General features: G+C 36.6%; 1 non-coding gene and 1 pseudogene across 1 annotated transcript; one reads left to right on the top strand and one right to left on the bottom strand.

Annotated features, from left to right (window-relative positions):
* Positions 1–7382: 7382 nt before the first annotated feature.
* Positions 7383–9920, bottom strand: LOC129395676 (ras-related protein Rab-9A-like; annotated as a pseudogene).
* An 8104-nt stretch (positions 9921–18024) lies between these two features.
* LOC129395784 (U1 spliceosomal RNA) lies at positions 18025–18188 on the top strand. Its single transcript, XR_008622998.1, has one exon. It is a non-coding gene; the product is annotated as a U1 spliceosomal RNA (small nuclear RNA).
* The last annotated feature ends 5672 nt before the right edge of the window (positions 18189–23860 follow it).

Here is a 23860-nt window from a genome sequence, read left to right as displayed (position 1 = left end):
TTCAAAGGGTTTTCTGTGTCTCTATTTCCTTCAGTTCTGCTCTGATCTTAGTTATTTCTTGCCTTCTGCTGGCTTTTGAATGTGTTTGCTCTTGTTTCTCTAGTTCTTTTAATTGTGATGTTAGGGTGTCAATTGTAGATGTTTCCTGCTTTCTCTTTTGGGCATTCAGTGCTATAAATTTCCCTCTACACACTGCTATGAATGTGTCCCAGAGATTCTGGTATGTTGTGTCTTTTTTCTCATCGGTTTCAAAGAACATCTTTATTTCTGCCTTCATTTTGTTATGTACCCAGTAGTCATTCAGGAGCAGGTTGTTCAGTTTCCATGTAGTTGAGCAGTTCTGAGTGAGTTTCTTAATCCTGAGTTCTAGTTTGATTGCACTGTGGTCTGCGAGAAAGTTTGTTATAATTTCTGTTGTTTCACATTTGCTGAGGGGTGCTTTACTTCCAACTATGCGGTCAATTTTTGAATAAGTGCAGTGTGGTGCTGAGAAGAATGTATACTCTGTTGATTTGGTGTGGAGAGTTCTGTAGAGGTCTATTAGGTCTGCTTGGTGCAGAGCTGAGTTCAATTCCTGTATATTCTTGTTAACTGTCTGACTTTTTGATCTGTCTTGTGTTGACAGTGGGGTGTTAAAGTCTCCCATTATTATTGTTTGGGAGTCTAAGTCTCTTTGTAGGTCAGTAAGGACTTGCTTTGTGAATCTGGGTGCTCCTGTATTGGGTGCATATATATTTAGGATAGTTAGCTCTTCTTGTTGAATTGATCCCTTTACCATTATGTAATGGCCTTCTTTTTATCTTTTGATCTTTGTTGGTTTAAAGTCTGTTTTATCAGAGACTAGGATTGCAACATCTGCCTTTTTTTTTCTCATTTGCTTGGTGGATATTCCTCCATCCATTTATTTTGAGCCCATGTGTGTTTCTGCATGTGAGATGGGTTTCCTGAATACAGCATACTGATGGGTCTTGACTCTATCCAATTTGCCAGTCTGTGCCTTTTAATTGGAGAATTTAGCCCTTCTACATTTAAGGTTAATATAGTTATGTGTGAATTTGCTCTTGTCATTATGATGTTAGCTGGTTATTTTGTGCATTAGTTGATGCAGTTTCATCCTATCCTCAATGGTCTTTACAATTTGGCATGTTTTTTCAGTGGCTGATACCAGTTGTTCCTTTCCATGTTTAGTGCCTCCTTGAGGAGCTCTTTTAGTCAGGGCTGGTGGTGACAAAATATCTCAGCATTTGTTTGTCTGTAAAGGATTTTATTTCTCCTTTACTTATGAAGCTTAGCTTGGCTGGATATGAAATTCTGGGTTGAAAATTCTTTTATCTAAGAATGTGGAATATTGGCCCCCACTCTCTTCTGGCTTGTAGAGTTTCTGCTGAGAGATCAGCTGTTAATCTGATGGGCTTCCCTTTGTGGGTAACCCAACCTTTCTCTCTGGCTGACCTTAACATTTTTTCTTTCATTTCCACTTTGGTGAATATGACAATTATGTGCCTTTGAGTTGTTCTTCTTGAGGAGTATCTCTGTGGCGTTCTCTGTATTTTCTGAATTTGAATGTTGGCCTGCCTTGCTAGATAGGGGAAGTTCTCCTGGATAATATCCTGCAGAGTATTTTCCAATTTAGTTCCATTCTCCCCATCACTTTCAGGTACACCAATCAGATGTAGATTTGGTCTTTTCACATAGTCCCACATTTCTTGGAGGCTTTTTTCATTTCTTTTTATTCTTTTTTTTCTAAGCTTCTCTTCTCGCTTCATTTCACTCATTTGATCTTCCATCACTGATACCTTTTCTTCTAGTTGATTGAATAAGCTACTGAGGCTAGTGCATTCTTCTCGTAGTTCTCATGCATGGTTTTCAGCTCCATCAGGTCCTTTAAGGACTTCTCTGCTTTGGTTATTCTAGTTAGCCATTCATCTAATTTTTTTCTCAGCGCTTTTGACTTCTTTGCCATGGGTTTGAACTTCCTCCTTTAGCTTAGATCATCTGAAGCCCTCTTCTCTCAACTCGTCAAAGTCATTCTCTGTCCAGCTTTGTCCCATTGCTGGTGAGTAGCTGTGTTCCTTTGGAGGAGGAGAGGCACTCTGATTTTTAGAGTTTCCAATTTTTCTGCTCTGTTTTTTCCCCATCTCTGTGGTTTTATCTACCTTTGGTCTTTGATGATGGTGATGTAATGATGGGTTTGGTATCGATGTCCTTTCTGTTTGTTATTTTTCCTTCTAACAGTCAGGACCCTCAGATGCAGGTATGTTGGAGTTTGTTGGAGGTCCAATCCAGACCCTGTTTGCCTGGGTATCAGCAGCGGAGGCTGCAGAACAGTGGATATTGGTGAACAGCAAATGTTGCTGCCTGATCATTCCTCTGGAAGTTTTGTCTCAGAGGAGTACCTGGCCTTGCGAGGTGTCAGTCTGCACTTACTGGGGGGTGCCTCCCAGTTAGGCTACCCGAGGTTCAGGGAGCCACTTGAGGAGGCTGTCTGTCCTTTCTCAGATCTCAAGCTGTGTGCTGGGAGAACCGCTACTCTCTTGAAAGCTGTCAGACCAGGACATTTAATTCTGCAGAGGATTCTGCTGCTTTTTGTTTGGCAATGCCCTGCCCCTAGAGGTGGAGTCTACAGAGGCAGGCAGGCCTCCTTGAGCTGCAGTGGGCTACCCCCAATTCAAGCATCCTGGCCGCTTTGTTTACCTACTCAAGCCTCACAACGGTAGGCGCCCCTCCTCCAGCCTCGCTGCCGCCTTGCAGTTTGATCTCAGACTGCTGTGCTAGCAATGAGTGAGTCTCCAAGGGTGTAGTACCCTCCGAGCCAGGTGCAGGATATAGTCTCCTGGCGTATTGTTTGGTAAGACCATTGGAAAAGCACAGTATTAGGATGGGAGTGACACAATTTTCCAGGTGCCGTCTGTCACCCCTTTCTTTGACTAGGAAAGGGAATTTCCTGACCCCTTGCACTTCCTGGGTGAGGTATTGCCTTGCCCTGCTTTGGCTTATACTCAGTGTACTGCATCCACTGTCCTGCACCCACTTTATGACACTCCCCAGTGAGATGAACCCGGTACGTCACTTGGAAATGCAGAAATCACCCGTCTTCTGCGTCACTCACACTGGGAGCTGTAGACTGGAGCTGTTCCTATTCAGCCATCTTGGCTCCACCCCCTCCATCTACTTTCAAATAAGTTGCTGTGCTATTAATAAAGATCATGAACTGGCAGGAATTGAGTTTTCTATGATCAAATAGTCATTCAAGAAGAATGGTGCCACTTGTTTGTTTGGTTTGTTCGTTAATTTGTGATTTTGTTGTTGCTGTGATTAAGTCTTGCTTTGTTGTCCAGGCTGGGGTGCAATGGCATGATCTTGACTCATTGCAACGTTTGCCTCCTGGGCTCAAGTGACTCTCCTGCCTCAGTCTCTGGAGTAGCTGAGACTACAGGCCCCAACACCATGCGTGCTTAATTTTTGTATTTTTAGTAGAGACGTGTTTCACCATGTTAGCTAGACCGATCTTGAACTCCTGAACTTAGGTGATTTATCTGCCTCTGCTTTCCAAAGCCCTGAGTGTACAGGCATGAGCCATGGTGACTGTCCCAGGTAGTTGATTTTAATGTAACAATCCAAAAACAAATGTCACAGTCAAGATTTTGTAGATAGATTTAAAACTAACATATGCTGCAGTTGGGAATGAAATGTAATAGCACATACCTTCACATTAATTCATTTATACATTTAGAGATGTTATAAAAATGTGTAGGCAGTATACACAGTAGTACTCAAGAAGCCAAGGAAAGATGTGTGCAGTGCTAAGTGTTGCATGTAGGCTTCTGCCAGTGGCTAGGAATAGTGGTCCTGCTGATTATTTCCTTTCCCTCATAGAGTAAATCATTGATATTCATCCTTGCAAAAAGCTGTAAGGCAGGTTTTAGGAGGAGAGTTGTCAAAGAAAAGCCAGGATTACATTAACATTCATACTCAGCCTTTTAGATGTGTCAAAGGTCTCTATTTAAATAAATAAAATTTGACCAGAACATGAATACACACTCACATCAATGTAGGTACTTTGGTCACAGCAGTTGCTTTATTTGTGCTATATATTGGAATTCTCAGTAATGCTTGTTTTGTGGGTGAACGGAAAGTGGAGGAAGTCACAGAACTTTTATAAAATGTTTGGAATTGTCGTGGGCATGGTGAATCATGCCTGTAATCTCAGTGTTTTTGGAGTCCAAGGTGATACACCAGAGGAGGCTGGGAATGGTCTCCTTGTTCCTATAATAAGATCTTACTGTAAAATAGGTAATATTCATTGAAAATCAAGTTATACAACCTGTTCTAATGGTGAGCACTTGAACAATTTTGTTCCATTCTGAATTAACTTTAAGCAAGTAATTCTAAGTTTTGTCTTTTTACCTTGTGTGAAATAACTACCTTCATTTTTACACCGTTTATTTGATTTTTACAATAAAGATGTTTGTTCAAGGTTGTGGTAGTTTAATATTCATATTTAATGTGCTGCACACCACAGCTGTTTATGTTCTATTTCCCCTATTGGTAGTGTTCAAACTAATATGATGTCTTAACCTGTTATACAGCACTGATATTGAAACAAACTAAATCCCAGATCTATGGGTGCAGAAAAAGGTAAGACTCATATAGAAATCTAGGAGTAATTTCAGCAAGCATGTATTTTTTAATACAGTTGTTCCTGCCCTCAATGAGCATATAATCCAGAGGGATATCATCCATCCAAGAGCAGCAGTGTCAGTGACAGCAGGAAGACATGGCTCAGCTCCTGACAGTGGCACATTGAAAATAGCCTTTTCTCCATGCTAATGAAGGTGAAATAGGAATAGCAATCCATGTCCTGGGTGTTTTGTAGTAAAGTTAAGTGCCAAATTTCATGTGTGACAAATTCTTTGAAGGAGCTGCAAGGAAAGTGGAGCATTAAATGTGACCTCCAATGTGGGCTGCAGAGAAAAGTATGGCAGTCATGAAAGTGTGAAGAAGAGCACTGGGTCACATGGGTAGAACTGTCAGCTGATAGATAGGAGCTGATCATGGGGAAAGATAAGCTGGCAAAGCTTGGATCTGGTAGGTGATGTCCCTTTAAGGCTCTTTAACATAAGAGCAATGAAATGAAATCAGTCTTAAAATCAGCCCCCTGTTAGAACATGTATGTTACCACTAAGTTGGTTATCTGCTTTAGTGCTCCAAGAGTGATCCAGAAGAAATGTGGATATGGAGTTTCATCCTCTTGTTATACCTGGAAACTTCCAGAATACATCCTTTTCCATGGACATAGATATTCTCAATCTCTCTTTTGACCATGCTGTACTTGTGATCTTTATCTTTTCAGTCACTTCAACACTTCCTAGTTGTCAGTCCAGAGTTCCAGAAAGCACTGACTGTCCAGACACCACCTTTCACTGGGTACCACACTGGTGCGTTTCTCTACTTACCACTTTGCTACTCTACCTGACACGTTTATTGTCAGAAAACTTATATGGTGGTGTCATGATACAAAAGCGAAAATTTAGGTTTTTCCAGAAACGTAAATAGTTTTCTTCTAAGATAAGAAGCAGTAGGAATGTTTTCTCTTCAACTTGGAAACTTTCCCAAAGAATGAAAATTAACAAAATATTTATTTAATTGGAATGGAATTATAATTTTGTATCCTCTACTCAGCACATTGTAATTGTTACATAAGTTATTAAATGCACATTTGTCTATTCTCCAAGTTCGGTAGTTAGCCTTTTCTATAAACCGAACTCTCTCTATGGAAAAGCTTTCTATTCATAGCTTGAATCTAGCTGTATATATGACAGACTGTATGGAGCAACTTCTGTACCACTGGGAACCACCCTTCCTTCAAACTATGAAGTATCGTCTATGGTTCTTCTGTCCAGGGTGGCTCTGCAGCTGCTTCTCACTGCTCCTGCTGCCACACTCACCACCTGCTTTGTTCTCCTAGCATTTTCTATTGTATTTTTTATAAAATCTTTCCCAATGGCTACATTGGGTGGGGCCAGGAAGAGAAATGTTTTGATGTAATTTTTCAGAACTCCACCCCCTATATGACAGCCACCTCCCCTCACCCAGCATGTCCTTTGATATCCCCATCACTCCCCAGTTGCAGGTCTCATCCACCTTCATTCCAAGCTTCAGTTAACTTCCGTAGAATCAGATAGTCACCAGCTGCATGGAAAATTAACATCCATAAGAGGACACAATTTGCTTTATCAAGTCTGATCTCTGCAGCAAATATTTTTTTAAACAAACACAAAATTCCTTGAGAGAGAATCACTAAACGATGTTCAGTAATAGAGGAGGCACTAAGCAAATACATGGGCTAATAAAGACATCTTTATTTACCCTCTGACAAAGTACAATCCTTCTTAGTATTTCCTCTGAGAGTGATAAAGTTAGCTTGTGTCTTGTGTTCAAAAGCAATGGCTTAACTTCAACTAGGAGACTTTCCACAAGAGTGAAGAAAGTAACACAAATATTAGCTATCCCATTAGTGGAATTGTAATTTTGTATCCTCTGAACACATATTATATTTCTTAAATCGGTTATCAAATGCAGATTTGTCTTTTCTCCAAGTTCAGTAGTTGGTCTTTATCTGAAAACTGAACGTTGTCTATGGAAATGCTTTTTATTCATGGACAGCTTGAATTTAGCTGGATGTGTGACAGTGTATGAGGCAACTCTTGTGCCACTGTTGGCCATCCCTCCTCCTGGGGCTGTGAAACATGACCTGTGGTGGTATAAGTTTATTAATGACACACAAATGAAGAGTAATTACTAGTAAGAATAATTCTAATACTATGTGGAATGGAAATAAAAAAGGTTAAGTCATTTTGAAAAGGATAAATAAGTAAATTAAATAAGAATGCATTGGAAATATGTTAGATTCTAATCTTTCATATCCAACATTATTGTCTTAGGAAATCATTTTCTTTCACCAAGAATACAATGTTAATTGCATAAAAATCATGTACATACAAAAATTAGTTTCCCATTTTTCCAGGAAAAAATTTCAAGTATAAATTCTAGAATAGTCAAGTTTCTTATCTTAATTATAATTAAAGTCTTGGTCCTCTCATTTATTAGCTCTCTAATTTGCATGTGTAAATCAAAGAAACCATTGGTTTTTAGACAACCATTACAATTTATAAGTGTAAGGTTTCATTATTGAGAAAATATATTCTTCCATGAGTGGATATGTCCCATCTCCCACCAACTAATGACACAGGACTATACACTTGTTGAATCTTATTAGTAAGTAATACACTGCTACAAACACTAATTGTCTTCTCCATGTCCATGTTGATTTTGTGTATATGTGTGAATTGGTTAGAATGCATCTGCCTTAACTCTAACATTCAATAACAAGCTGTGCTAGGCTTGGGCTTGTGGTGAAGGTTGAACATGCCTGTGTTCATCAAGTGATCTGACATATCCACAGTCGCAAGAATTTTTTGAACCCCATCCTCAAAGGCTGCTGCCACATTTGTGGCATCTTTTGCACTTGTTACAAAGTAAGGGTAGTCACTGTCCTTCCTGCATAATGCAGCTGTTCTTCTATAAACACCTGCCTTTCGTTTATGCCAGTCCTGGAATGCAGAACTACAAAAGGAAATCTCTCAGGTTCTTTCCAATTATTTAAGTTCTGGAAGCTTCCTAAATCATTGATTCTAAAAATAAGCAGAGAACTGTCAGAACCTCTGTAAAATGGTGTCCTCAGGCTTCAGAATCTCTCCTGATCTGCCATGTCACAAATCTGTATGGTAACAAAATGTCCATCCCTTTCAAATCTTATTTTAAAATTCCACATCTATTGCATGGAACAGCTGAGTGCCAAACTTATTAGTTACTTATCTGTTCCTAAGTGAACTCCTCCCAACCCCACCGTCTCCAAAGAGAATTACTTTAAAAAGTGATGAATTTCCTGCCACTGTTAATCACAAGAGCTTCAAGAACCCTTGAAAATAAAAAAGCACCATAACATTCCTTTTTGCCTACCTATTCATCTATATGAGTGTATGAATATCAGCTTTATTTATTTTTCTTTTTTTTTTTTGAGATGGAGTCTCGCTCTGTTGCCCAGGCTGGAGTACAGTGGCATTATCTGGCTCACTGCAAGCTCTGCCTCCCAGGTTCACACTATTCTCCTGCCTCAGCCTTCTGATTAGCTGGGACAACAGGAACCTGCCACCACGCCTGGCTAATTTTTTTGTATTTTTATCGGAGACGGGGTTTCACAGTGTTAGCCAGGATGGTCTTGATTTCCTGACCTCGTCATCCACCCGCCTCGGCCTCCCAAAGTGCTGGGATTACAGGCGTGAGTCACCATGCCTGGCCGAATATCAGCATTTAACTGAAGTAACACACATAGACCTACAGAATAACTAAAAATAAGACTTGTTTACTGGGCATATAGCCATGTGTGGGCTACTATACTACCATGATTCTCTGAAACAACTAAAAAGGGCTCACTCTTCCCCTTTATCAGGTCACAATTGACTGTGAAGCTGGTACTTTAGCTGAAATGTGACATCAAAGCTCTTGTTATGAACAGTGAATCTATGAGAAGACCCTCTCTGCTCATAGTAAGCTCCACTACTGTTGGTTAGAGATGGATAAGAGACCAAAGATTGTATGTTTCTGATACAGCAAGATTTATACCTTAGGGAGTATGTTTATGACAAAGGTAATGGAGGTTAGTGTTGAGAGAGCAAGAAACTTTATAGTTATATCTGAGCCAAAAGGAAGAGCCATGTTTAAGCGAGGCACGTTGGTTCATGCCTGTAATCCCAGCACTTTGGGAGGCCAAGGTGGGCAGATCATGAGATCAGGAGCTTGAGACCAACATGAAAAACAGGCTGAAACCTTGTTCTACTAAAAATACAAAAATTAACCAGGGGTGGTGGTGTGTGCCTGTAATCTCAGCTACGCAGGAGGCTGAGGCAGGAGAATCCCTTGAATCCGAGAGGAGGAGGTTGCAGTGAGCTGAGATTGCACACATGCACTCCAGCTTGGATGACAGGGCAAGCAAGACTCCATCTCAAACAAACAAACAAGCAAACCAAGTAGGTTTCGTCTTTTCACATAGGCCTGTATTTCTTGGACATGTTGTTTGTTCCTTTTCATTCCTTTTTCTCTGACATTTTCTTTATGCTTTATTTCAAAAAGTTGATCTTCAGTCTTTGATATCTTTCTTCCACTTGATCAATTTGGCAAGTGATAATTGTGTATCTTTCCGCAGTCTTTTTGCTGTGTTTTTGATTTATGTTTTTCTCTAAACTAGTTATTCCAGTTATCAATTTCCCTGACCTTTTTTTGAGGTTCTTAGCTTCCTGGCATTGGGTTAGAACATTCTCCTTTTCTCAGAAGAGTTTTTATTACCCACATTCTGAAGCCTACTTCTGTCTATTCCTAAAACACATTTTCTATTCAGTTTTGTTTTCTTGCTGATGAGGAGTTGTGATCCTTTGAAGGAGAAGAGACTTTCTTGTTTTTGGAATTTTCAGCCATTTTGTGCTGTTTTTTTACATCTTCGTGCATTTATGTGCCTTTGTTCTTTGATGTTGGTTACTTTTGAATAGTTTTTTTATGTGTGCGTGTGTGGAAATCCTTTTAGTAGATGTTGATACTGTGCCTTTCTGTTATGAGTTTTCCTTCTAACAGTCAGGCTCCGCTGCTGCAGGTGTGCTGGACTTTGCTGGAGGTCCACTTCTGACCATTTTTGCCTGTGTTTCACTATCAGAGGGTGCAGAAAAGCAAAGATTGCTGCCTATTCCTTCCTCTGAAAGTTTCCTCCCACAGGGGCACCTGCCAGGTGCCAGCCAGAGCACTCCTGTATGAAGTGTCTGTGGATCCCTGCAGGGAGGAGTCTCCCAGTCAAGAGGCATGGGCTTCATGGACCCACTTGAGGAAGTAGTCTGTTGGAAATCTGCACCTCTCTTCAGAGCCAGCAGGTAGGAAGGTTTAAGTCTGCTGGAGCTGTGCCTACGCCACCCTATCCCCCAGGTGCTCTGTTTCAGGGAGATGGGAGTTTTATCTACAAACCCCTAACTGGGGCTGCTGCCATTCATTCAGAGATGCCCTGACCAGAGAGGAGGAATCTAGGGAGGCAGTCTGGCTACAGTAGCTTTGCTGAGGTGCAGTGACTTCCCAGTGGCTTTGTTTACACTCTGAAGGGAAAACCACCTACTCAAGCCTCAGTACTGTTTGACGTCCCTGTCCCCACCAATCTCAAGCACTTCAGGTTGACTTAAGACTACTGTGCTGGCAGCAATAATTTCAAGGCAGTAGATTTTAGCTTGCTGGGCTCCATGGGGAAGGCATCCGCTGTGCTAGACCTCTTGGCTCCCTGGATTCACCTCCCTTTCAAGGGAGTGAACGGTTCTGTCTTCCTGGCATTACAGGTGTCAATGGGGTATGAAAAGAAATAACTTTTCAAGCTAGCTCTGTGTCTGGCCAAACCAGTTTTATACGGCTTGCATGAAAATTTATGTTTAGCACCTTCAATTATGTGTTATAATGTAACTTTTAGCAATTTTTAAATTTAATGTAAAACCTGTTATTTTTTGTTTGTTTGTTTTTCCTGTAAATGGCAGTAACATTAAACCTTTTCCATGGGTACAAGTGAATGATATATTCTTTTCCATGGGTATAAGTGAATGATATATTTGTACATTCACATATTTAACTATTAGAATTTCTGGGAAGCTGGATTTGCTATAAAGCTACTTTGAAAAAGATCTGTTTTCTTCTAGATGTCCCCAGACAATAGACAGAAACCCTGAATCCTCTTTCTGAAAGAGGACAGTTATGCTGAGAAAGCACTGTGTGTCCCCAAGATTTCCTCTAGCTTAGTCCCATTGGTCTTTCAAGGAAATGGACAGCAGGCCAGACTTTCTCCAGTACAAGGAGAAAGCCAGGAAGAGGTAGATCTTACCAGATGGCTGAATTAGTGTTGTTTGTTGGATGTTCCAGTTGGAATTGGCAAAGGGTCTCCCAGACTGGAGCCACATGAGGAAGAGAGAGTAAGATAATGAGAGAGATGGAGAGAGAGAGAGAAGAGGAAAGAGGGAGCCAATGTTAGGAAGTGAAATAACTATTGTTGGTGCTCAGAGGTGGATTCCTGAGACTTGAGGGTTTTAGAGCCCTGACCTGAGCCTTGCAGTTCCCTTCAGGTCAGTTGTCCTTCTCTTTAAGAGTAAAATGAGAGAAAAGATGGGGCATGTGGCCAGAGACTCTCAGGATCCACGAGTTAACTTAGGGTAAACTGCCATTGCCCACAGCTTCCTGGGATGCAAGGGAGCCTCTGCCCCCAACACCAGTCCCGGATTTCAGCACCCAATGTAAGAAGTAAAGAAAGAGGAGAGAAACCTGAATGGTGACTTGACAGTCAACACAGACAGGTTTATTTTGAATCAATCTGAGAGGGGTGGCTAGCCAGGTTAAGTCAGAGCCACACACTAACAGATTAAGAATTTTTCACAATTCAGTCTCGGAGAGTTTATCAGAGGCTTGCACTGCCTCTGTGTCTCTTTGCTGTGGTTATCTGAGAGAGAGAGTTCCTTTTCTGTTTTTGTACATCTTTCTGGAGTTGCAGGCATATCCCCCATGTCTGCTTCTAGCTTCCCTATCTTAGTGCACCTGAAGGGAAAGGAATGTGCTTGTTATTTGTAGTTAGGAGAGAAGTGATTTCCTTGAAATGCATGAGGCTAAAAAGAGAACTGGATGTTAAAGTGATGGTGTTGATTCAAGATGAAGGTGCTCCTGCTCTATCACTTCTAGTCAGGTAATTGTACAGCTATTATTTCTGTTTTGCTTTTTGGAGTAATTAAATACTTACAAATAAATTCTGTTGTCTGCAAATTCAAATCAGCAAACTTATATGACTCTAATTGATGTATTTTCCATACACAAATGCATGCTTACAATACATTACAACACCTGTGAGATCTAAAAATTATTTTATGCTAATGAATACTGATTTCTGCACTCTCTGAAAAACAAGATTAAGTGATTTTGTGTATTGAATATACACAGTTACTTAGGAAATCCCTGAGGTTTATATTTTTTAAAATTTCCTTTTCTAATGGTTAAATTGAAATATATTTTAGTAAAAAAAACCTGTAACATAAAATTAAAATTAGTGACAATGTAAATAACTGCATGGCTTAAATTATTCTTTTGAAGTTGTGGAAGTGTTGTTGTTTTTGTTTTAATTATAACAGCATACAACATCTGCAATAAAATTTACCACAGCTGTTCATTTTTTCTCTCAAAGAGGAATTGTATTTAATAATTTTCTCTGTGAGATGTTTGCTGTTTATGAGAACAGGACTCATTATTCAAATAGAAGTTGTTTTTAAATCTTGATTCTATTACACCAATGAATAATTGCTTTTCAGAGAAATGTAACAACTTTAGCAAGAGTGGTCAGTTACTAAGAGCAGTATTTGATATCCTGAGAAGAAAAGATTCAGAGCATAGGGTTTATATTTACAGAAATATATATTTGTTTGTAATGTATGCAAGCTCAGGTAAGATATTTTCATAATTTTATATCAATGATGTTTTTATTTTTATATATTAAATGAGAAGCACATTTTAATCAAGTTATAACATGTAAACTGTCCTAATGTACAAGCAATATTCCATGTACATATACACATATACATATCAAAATGCATTGCAAATCTGTGTAACTTTAATGTATTTCATGTATTCTTAGGTAATTTATATTTATGCACTTGTTTCATTTTTCTGGTAACCTTTAAGATTAGATATTGTGCCTGATTGATGACCTCTTGATGTTATCTTTTTCTTTTGTATTTTTTTTTTTTTTTTGAGATGGAGTCTAACTCTCTGGCCAGGCTGGAGTGCAGGGGCATGGTCTCATTTCACTGCAACCTGCCTGACCAATATACATATGTATATATATATGTATATATATACACATTTATATATATGTATATATATACACATTTATATATGTGTGTATATACATACACACACACACACACACACACACATATATATGTATAACTTTTTTCATACTTTGGTACAGACAGGGATTCACCATGTTAACCAAGATTGTCTCGATCTCCTGACCTTGTGATCCGCACACCTCGCCCTCCCAAAGTACTGTGATTACAGACTTGGGTCACTGTGCCAAGCCGATGTTATCTCTTAATGTTGCTTTTTGAAAAGTACTGGCTTCCAGGTCATATCCACACTATCTAAATCAGAATTTCTAGAACCTTGAAAAGGAATCCATATCCTTAAGGGATCCCAAGTGGTTGTTTTGCTGGTCAGGTTTAAAAATGACTTCTATGTGAAACTTACCATATATGTATGTTTTTGTTAAAATAAAGTAAAAGAAATTTAGTGATAATGTAAATAAATAATTCACTTAAATTTTTTGTTGATGTTAGCATAAATTAAGAAATGCGATATTCAGTAAAGCTCTCTTAGAGAAGCCTGATTTTTGTCACATCAACCTATTGCACAGTAGTACTAAAGGCATGGATAGATTGTCAGAAATGTACAACAAAAATATTTGTAGTGTTTTCAGTGTTATTTTATGTCATTTTTATGAGTGAAAAGAAGGGGAAATTTATTACAGATGCTGTTGTCCAATTTGAATATCAGCAATTCAGGTGTTAGTGCAACTTTTCAAAAATTACTAATTTATGGATATAGCTAGAATTTAATTACTAGTTAATATCTCCCTGATATTGATAAATATTAGGTCACATTTATATGATGACTCAGACAATTAGCAGATCATTTTAAGTAACTTGTTAGAATCACAAATATTTTACTATCTAAAACTAAGTTCTATGGTCACACATTCCTGTAATGAAAGTGTATTTTTATTATTAATATATACCTCCAGGAGGAAATAAATTTTACCCTTTCCTCTTCCTGCTCTGACCATCTCTGTGCTTTCTTTTTCTCAGCCTAGTCTGACTACATCTGAGATGCTGGGATACTTCTAGTAGAGTAGAAGCATACATTATAGAAACACAAATACAATATTTATTTTAAATTTAAAATTATGAAACTTAAGAACTCACAAAATTTTTGTTTTGCTCAATTTAACTTGAGATTTTAGTTTCTCATACACAACACATGGTTGGTTTATGATATAATGTAAGTTTAAATGTAATTGCCAAGGTTCAATATACATTTATACATCGTAAGGCATTTAGGTAGTATGTTTTAGGTTTTAGGAATTTTGGGATTTGAGAAAACTGAGTCATCACATTTGCATCACATTGTGTGTCATTCCCTGTAAGGCTCCCAAAAGTACCCAAGAATTAAACATACTAATGCTTCTATAAAAGTAACGGGTATTCCCTTTAAGGGTGAAGGGTACGTGAATGAAGGCTTAAGTAGCTTCCCTCAATTAAGTCTTTTTTGCATCGGAAATTGAGTTACATACGAATCTTAGTTTTAAAAGCCTTGCTTAATTGGGCTTTTTGCATTTCAGATAAAGTATTTTGAATCTGTCTTAATTATGATTTTGAAAATACAGTAATGAATTAACAGCCCAGGTGGGCTACAAAGCACCATAATAAACAAGAGAAATACAAAGTGCTCTCCTGCCTACTGTAGGGAGTATGTGACAGATTTGAAGAGTAAAAAGCATCTTGCAGTAGAAAGGGTTACTTTGTTAAGCTTTTTTTTTTAAGTAGCTAATGGGTACAGACTTAGTATTGACATAACTTGGCTTTTTAGCAATCATGTGAGATATTCAGTGTAACATGATAAACCACTAGAGGATCACAAAAGGCATATATTAGTAGCATGTCATTAGCTATAAAATAGAAAGTTCCACAATAGACCACAGTAAGGAAGTATTCAAAATTATCTGTAGAAAAAGATTGTGGGTGCTCCATAATAGAAAAACTAGCAATGTAGAACATATGTGTAGACAAATTTATGAGCTCTTTATGAGTTAGGATAGCCAGGTGTTCGTAATTGGAGATTTGAGGAAGTGGAGCAGGAAAGAGATGTTAACACCTATGTCCTGGGTGTGATTTGATAAGCTGTGGGAATAGTAATGCAATTTACTGATAGAAAAAATAGAACCTCTTTGAGTGGATTGCATTTTAGAAACATGTGGGACACCAAATAAAAAATTGTAATGGGGAGTTGGATACATATGTCCACAATTTGGAATCATCTAAAAGGATACGTGTGTTACCACAGATGTAATAATGAAAAAGAGTCACAGAAAGGTATGTCTTAGAATGGAATTTTTTTTTAATTTAATGTTATCATGGTAGATAATATTAACTTATCCAAAAGCAATCCATAGCCTCTAAGTAGTTAGTTTAATTAGTATGTCAGAGAAGACTATTATTATCATTATTATTATTATTATTACTATGATGATGTGTGTGTGTGAGAAGGAGTCTCACTCTCTCACTCAGGCTGGAGTGCAGGAGCAGAATCTCAGCTCACCGAAACCTCCACCTCCTGGGTTCAAGCAATTCTCTGCATCAGCCTCCTGAGTATCTAGGATTACAAGCACCCACCACCACGCCTAAGTAATTTTTTTATATTTAGAAGAGATGGGGTTTCACAATCTTGGCCAGACTGGTTTTGAGAAAAATGATAATTTTAAAGAACTGTGCTTATTCTAAAAACTGATCTTTAGCATTATTCTAGAACTCTTAGTTGTATCATCTGCAGTAAAAGAAGCCTAAGAATTGCACCAGAATTAGTTGCTCAACTCTACCAGGAGATTCAAAGTTTTATTGTTATAGGATTCTAGAAACAAATCATACTATATATCTGGAAACTCTGTACACACACCCCCACAAACACACAAAATTTTCACTCAGTAGACATTATAATAAGCACACTGAAAACCTGATAATAAACTAAAGTTATTATAAAGCTGTAGAACACAATGATTAAAGGCAAATGATCATCTTAAATTGTAAACAACTGAAATATTAGATTTTAACAATGAAAATTTTCTAATTCTTCTTTTGTCCACCATCATAGATTTCAAGCAGATTAATTAATGTTGTAAATGACATTAAGAGTTCCTATCAATTGAATTTAATTTATGCCATTTTAAAAATTATTTGTAGTCATATATTGTTTACTATGTAACTTCTTTTATTTGCTCTAAAATAAGGCTAAATCACATCTTAGCCTCATCTCATCAAAGGATGTGATTACCGTAAAGGTATACATGTTGGGTTAACGTGGAAAATCAATTACGTGGATAATATGGGATTCATGTATTAATTTATTATTCTCCTTATTAAGTTTGTAATGGTTTGTGTAATGAACATTTAGTCTATTCAACAGGCAGTATTCAACAGATATATATCAGCATCTGCTGTGTACCAAGCACCGTTCAAGGCAGTAGATAACAATACAGGCAAAGATAATATTAATCCAAATTGCACATGAAAACTTTTGATACTATTGATAATGTGGCAAATGACGTGATTTTCCCTTTATTATAATTTTTAAGAGAATAAGATAGTGAAATGTGTACTATAAGTGTAACAGGAAGCCTATCCGTGTTATTCTTTACGTTAAATAATTAGATTACTAAAATTACCTTTTCCAAAGAAATTTATATTATAAATGCTCCCATGGCAAAAAGAAAAAACCTGGCCTCTGACTTGGAATATAATATAATTGTATTAAGTAAGATACATGCTAGAGAGAAAAAAGCTATTTTATTTTTTTTGTCATGGTAATGAGAAAAAAGACAAGCCATTTTTTTGCAACTTTTAAAATTGACTCCTAAGAACAGTAAACAGTAAGCAGTATAACAGTAGACAGTAAACAGTAAACACCAAGCAGTGTAAATATGTTGCATTTTAGCCAGCTCTGAAAGAAAATGACTGATCATTAGCAAATCAGGCAAATTTAATTGTTGCCATTGAAAATTGCTTTACCCATCGTGTGTGTTCTTATATTAACAGAATTGAAATCAATTTTGTACTGCCAATTAATATTGCTGTTTTATAATCACAGGATTCTTGCTTTACCTTCTAAAATGTCCCTGAAAAATGAGTGAACACCAAGTAAGTTTTGTTTTTCTTAAAAAAGGTAGTCATAAAAGACTGCTCATATTTAGTAAAAATAATGAGGTGAGTTGGACATGGTGGTGCATTTCTCTAATCCAAAGTAATTGGAAGGCTGAGGCAGGAATATTCCTTGAACATTGGAGTGTGAGGCCTCATTGAGCTATGAGCTATCATCTTCTCACTGTAGTCCAGCCTGTGCCACAGAGCATAATCCTAAGTATAGAATAACAAATGGAACTATGAAAAGTAATATAGCATTACTGTGTTTAATTCACTTATAGTAATGCATGGATAGTATATTTAGCAAAACATTTTAAGTTGGTAATATGTCAAGAGGTCAGATATTTGAGTCAGATTGCTAGCTAGCCCCTCAACTGGCTAAATCTGTAATAACTGACAAAGTATTTCTCCTAACTGTAATTTTTTAATTTGTTAAATGGATTTACTAAGGTTACCCGCTTAAGAAACTAACTCTAATATTAATTAGATTACCTCAAACACTTTTTCTGAATGGCACATAATAGGCAACAAAATATTAGCTACTACTATATATAATAAATTCTTTTCATCTGCCTATTTTTAAAGCTCTTAGACCACATAATAAAATTCCAGAAGGCTGGGAAAGGCTGTTAGATACAATTGGGTGCCATAAGAGCAAGACTCCGTCTCAAAAAAAAAAAAGAGTCACTATCAAAAATGAGCATATCAATGCATAAAATGTATGGTAGCTTTATTTAGCAGTTATTTCATTGTTTACCATAGTGTTTTTTCTTACAATTTTGTAGAAGCCTGTGTCAGAATTTGAACTTTTTTAGAAGATAGTAATCATGGATGATTGAAATTAACATTTTAAGCTGATACTGGAAATTATTCTAAATTCTATTACATTTATATTTGTATTTTCTTTTGAAGGCTAATGGAAATCTTAAAAAGAAAATGGAAACTTCTCTGCCAGGGGAGATACCATGATCACAAAGGTGGCTTTCTCAGGGAAAGGCTGATTTATTGCACTCCAGATGTACTGACCCCTGAGATTTCCCCAAATGTGGGAAACTCAGCTGCATAATTTGTGGAAGTGAAGGACTGTGTTTGCGCTTTCATGTGGAAAAAAAAGAAAAGAAAAGAAAATTGACTCTTTTAGTGTATATAGAAAGGTGAAAGAAGGCCATATACTGGAAACAATTCAGTGTGTCTACAGAAATTGGTCTCCTCCAGTACAAAACAATAACACAGCAAGTGGTTATTTCTTAGAAAGATCAAATAGTGTTAAGATGACATTTGCAAATGCTTGAGAACTTTGTCTAGATAAGGGGGTGGGGGGAAGCCTCCACAGGGCAGCATATAAATCTGGGAAAAAGACAAGTAATTTTTAAATGTGTAAGCCAATGTTTATGTATTAATCTTGCCCTGAAAATATTTATTTTGTTAAATGATTAACATTGGTTTGTTTGTTCTTAAAAAGTAAGTTTCCTTTTGGAAACAACTTGTGTGAAATGGTCTAAAAATGATGTAGCTAAAATAATTCAGATTTTTCCCCTCTATTATAAATCATTTGCAGGAATTGTAAATATGTTATAGATGTCAGCTTTCTTACATTTCTTAAAAGTTTATTCTAAATGAAGAAAATATAATATAAGGTACAAAATTACTTTTATAATCAAATTGTCAATCTTGTTAAATATTTAGAATTTCGAGCCAGATGACCAAGATGTCTTAGATGGGCATAAGACCTGTCCAGCAGAAGATGCTCCATTATATCCTCATTCAACAGGCTCTATGTATCAACTGGTAAAATAAAAATAATAATAATAATTTTCTTTTTCAAACTTATTTGGATGCTTTACTTATGTAGTCTTCAATTATTATTTTCTTACATATTTTGTAACATATCAGCTGTGACTGCAAATTAAGAAAAAATTATCTAGGACAGCTGTGACAAGATGATCAGAAGAATAGTTTAAGTGGGGTCATGTTTTATTTTACGCTTGTGATTTTTTTTTTTATTTTTTGTAACTAGGTACTACCTTGTCCTAGTTCATAAAAAGTGTGATATTTCAATAAGAGCATAAAGCAATTTATTTAGATTTTCTCAAAATCCAGTGAGAGTAAAAATTAACAATTTTAACAGCTGTAATACAAAGTATACTGAAAAAAATACTCACCAAAAATATAAACAAAAACCATTTATAAGCACTTCTAAGTTGAAACAAATATTTTTGTTAAAATATTCTGGGAAGATTAGCCACAACATAAGTAAGGTAGTTTTCTTTTCACTTTCCTTTTTCTTTCTTTTTTTCTTTTCTTTTCTTTCTTTCTTTCTTTCTTTCTTTCTTTCTTTCTTTCTTTCTTTCTTTCTTTCTTTCCTTTCTTGTTTCATTTCCTTCCTTCCTTCTTTCCTTCCTTCCTTCCCACATTCCTTCCTTCCTTCCTTCCTTCCTTCTTCCTTCCTTTTTTGCTACCTTCCTTTTTTCTTTCCTCCCTTCCTTCCTTGCTTCTTTCCCTCCTTCCTTTCTTTTTTTCTTTTGATAGAGTTTTGCTCTGTTGTCTGGGCTGAAGTGCAATCTTTGCGATCTTGGCTCACTACAATTTCCACCGTCTGAATTCCAGCTATTCTCCTGCCTTATCCTCCCAAGTAGCTGGGATTAGAATCATGCATCACCACACCTGGCTAATTTTGTATTTTTGGTAGAGAAAGAGTTTCACTGTGTTGGCCAGGGTGGTCTGAATCTCCTGACCTCACAATCCACCCAACTCGGCCTCTCAAAGTGCTGGGATTACAGATTGTTAGCCATTGCACCTGGCCAGGTTAATCATTTAAAGCTTTTCTTGTAACATTTAGCATGACTTCTCATCAAGTTCATGTAGCCAAGAAATGGAATTACCTAAATTACAGCAGGTGCCCAGAGTAACAGCTGTATTGCTCAGAAACCTTATTTTATCACCAGAAAAAAATATAAAACAGGGGAAAAATGTAAAAAAAGGATATTTTCATTCTACATTTTCTTTACATTTAATGTTTGATAGTTTAATTTCTTGTTAAAATAAAGAATATGGATATATTTTTAATAGAAATTCTAAAATATTAAAACCAATCTGCACAAGTTTCATATGTCACAATGTGTGGAGCATGGTAGGTTGTATTTTGTGCTTGGGGCACTGTTGTGGTAGAATTTATTAAGTGATGCTTCTAAAATTTGGTTTCATCTAATCCCATGAAGTGCATATTATCAGAATCCACATACTTTGAAGTCCCATTGCGCCAAGATTTCTGACTGCTTTGATAGCCAGTCACAATTTTCCTCGAAATCAGTAAGTCTCCTAGTTTATTTCTATATTATTTTAAAGCTTTTGTTGTTAGATGTAGTGTTCACTGAAGATATAAATGCCTTCTGATTTTTAAAAAATTTGTGTTTTTTAAAAATTTCATGTAATATCTCTATGCCCATTGTTGGAAACAATAGGATGTGAAGTTTGTTCAAATTGGTTAGAATATACTATGTTTTTAAATCTTTTTATAGTATATTAGCATTAGCATTGACCACTATGAATGCAAAATGCAGTCTACATTAGTCAAGACCTATAAATACACTATCAGGGCTACTGATATTTGTACATTTTAATCCAACTATGTTATGCCCTTCCTATTTGGCCTATTGTTATTTGCCATCTACATTTCTCTTCTGGCCTAGACTTAGATTTTGGAATTTCTGTTCCTTAGAGAGTACAAGAGAAATATGGGTAGATTAATCCTATCTCTGCATTACTGCTGCACCTCTATAAGTTTGCCACCTCAAGTAAATACATCATGTTGTCCTGGTTCCAATCACCTCCCAATCATCCTGGAGAGAATACTTCAACTGGAAATCAACATGTCCTCCTTTAATGTACCTCTTAAATTTTTAATATTATGCAGATGTCAGGATGTCACTCGGCCCATTGAAAGTACAAGTGTCACATGCTGGCATCTGCTTGAAAGTCCAGTTTTCTACTGTTCATGTGGTCAGGACATTCATTATTATTTACTACTCATGCATTCAGACAATTGTCTTTATAAAATAATAGTTTAAAGTTTTAATCCTTCATTTAAAAAGAAACAGCATGCAATTTCATCCATGTCCCTACAAAGGACATGAACTCATCATTTTTTATGGCTGCATAGTATTCCATGGTGTGTATGTGATCATTCTCAGTAAACTATCGCAAGAACAAAAAACCAAACACCGCATATTCTCACTCATAGGTGGGAATTGAACAATGAGATCACATGGACACAGGAAGGGGAATATCACACTCTGGGGACTGTGGTGGGGTTGGGGGAGGGGGGAGGGATAGCATTAGGAGATATACCTAATGCTAGATGACGAGTTAGTGGGTGCAGCGCACCAGCATGGCACATGTATATATATGTAACTAACCTGCACAATGTGCACATGTACCCTAAAACTTAAAGTATAATAAAAAAAAAGGAAAAGAAAAAAAAAAGAAAACAAACAAACAAAAAAAACAGCATGCAGTTCAATCATTGAGCTAATTTGCTCATTCCATCTTCAATTGGTCTTTTTATTTCTGGTCTCTGTGAAAGCCTGCCAACAGGATATTGTTCATCCACCTTGAAATGTCATTCGTCAACCAAGCAGGTTGTTGTAGTCAATAGGGAGCTCTTCAAAGGGCATTGCCCATGTAAGAGTGGGATCCAGTAATTCCTGTGGTTGTTCCAAATTTGATGCTAGAAAATACCAGACTACTTGCCCTTGAACAGGATAAGCACCTCCTTGCACTTCCCTGTTAACACTGTACTCTATAAAGCCATATTTTATGTTATTTTGGAAGTCTTCTGAGCACTTCCTCATTAAACTGTTTCCTTAATATGCCCAACACCTTATGGGTGTTCCAAATTTTAAAATTATTTTACGGTCTTCTGTCAAAGAAGCAGTCTCAATACCAAGGCAAGACAAGCTAGTAATTATCTTTCCAATGGCACATATTGTTTCATGGCATCCAGGAGTGCCCTGGACCACAATTTCCAGCTAATGCTGAAGAGGGGCATGTGTGGGTTTTCTGCCATGGCCTCACTGTGCCCAAGAACATGTTGCAAGTACTTCTAAAATCAGAATTTGGATCACAAAGACCCAATGTGTAGAGAGAAAGAGCATTTTACCATTCAGAAATGGCCAGCTTTAGTGAAATTTCTTATTTAAATAGACCACCATTTATTGTTTTTAAATGGATGCATTATAATTTTACATATTTACAAAGTAGAACTATTATTTGTATACATGCACACAATGAGAAATGACCAAATCTTTAAATGGCATATTAGTAATTGGTATATTAGTAATTTCAGACATATATGACATATTTGTTTAAAGAACATTCCGAATCTAAACTTCTAGTTGTTTTGAAATCTACAAGAAATTATTCATACCTATAATATCCCTCCTACACAATCAAACTTTAAAACCTATTCCTTCTAATTGTGTTTTTTATCCATTAACTGACTCACTTATTTGCTTGCTCAATGTCTTTGGCAGCCTATAATAAACTGTCATTCTATTCTCTACCTTCATGAGATCAACTTTGTTATTTCTCACATATGAATAAAAACATGCAATCCTTGTCCCTTATATTTCCTGGCTAATTTCACTTAATATAATGTCCCTTATAGGAAGCCTTTTTCTGAGTAATGTTCAGCTAATGTATTGAGGTTTTATAAAACTGAAATAATCACTCACTTAAAATTTACCTTAATTGTTACCAAAATTCTTTGGGTATATAAGACTGTCGTTTGAAAATAGCTAAATGAACAAAGATGTCTTGAAGGTGTCTTAGGACACTAATATTTTACTCTTTTCTACCTCCTGTCTTACTTAACTCTGATTTGTCTTCAAATTAATAAAAATATTTTAGTAAATTATCTTGGGGATCAACATTAAAGACCAAAAGAAATCAGTAATGCACTAATTTAACTTTACAAATATAAGGAAAGAAGTTGCAACCAATACCAAAAGTTACTGAATAAAATGATATATTTTTTATACTCCTAATTTTCAAAGTACTTAATTTATTTTTTAATTTTTACTATTATTGCTTATTTCAAACATGGGCTATTATAATTGAGTTCACAGAAAAGTTATTATAAAAGAGTAATAAAATAATAACATATACTGGAAGTAATATAGTAAAGTTTGAACAAGTAGGCAGCAGTAAAGACAAGTGAGTCATCTGCCATGAGTAACTTTTGGGGAATAAGTAACTTTTTGGGGAATAAGTTACTTAGTCTTTCTAGGATTCAGTATCTTCTTTTGAGAATAATATGTTTTCAAAATTAGATAAGATTATTTACATGGTGAAATCAGAATTATTAACACTCAGTAAGTATATCTATTAACCATAGTTGTGGAAGGAAAGGGAGCATAGACAGAAGCTCCAATAGTCAAAACATGATTGTAGCCATAAAGCAACATACAGTTGGTTTACAAGTATCTAAGACGTTTCTGTGTTTTTCATTTTGTCTTAGGTTTGTGACAAAGAAGTAAATAATATCCAGTTCCTGCCCTGGAGAAGCTGACTGCATAGAAAAAGGAACAAGGCAGATATACATGCCAGAGTACAGTGCTGAGACAACATAAAGCACAACCAACCAAGTACAAAGGTAAGACATCAAATCTGAAATTTTATATTCTGTCTGTTTCATTTGTTTCTTGCTGGTATGGTTAACCATCTTTATATGTGTTAAATTCAACACCTTAGGCATCACACATGCTATAGTACCAGAA

Source organism: Pan paniscus, chromosome Y (genome assembly GCF_029289425.2).
Source record: "Pan paniscus chromosome Y, NHGRI_mPanPan1-v2.0_pri, whole genome shotgun sequence".
In the NCBI taxonomy this organism is placed as follows: Eukaryota; Metazoa; Chordata; class Mammalia; order Primates; family Hominidae; genus Pan; species Pan paniscus.
This window is presented reverse-complemented; position numbering and strand designations above follow the sequence as displayed.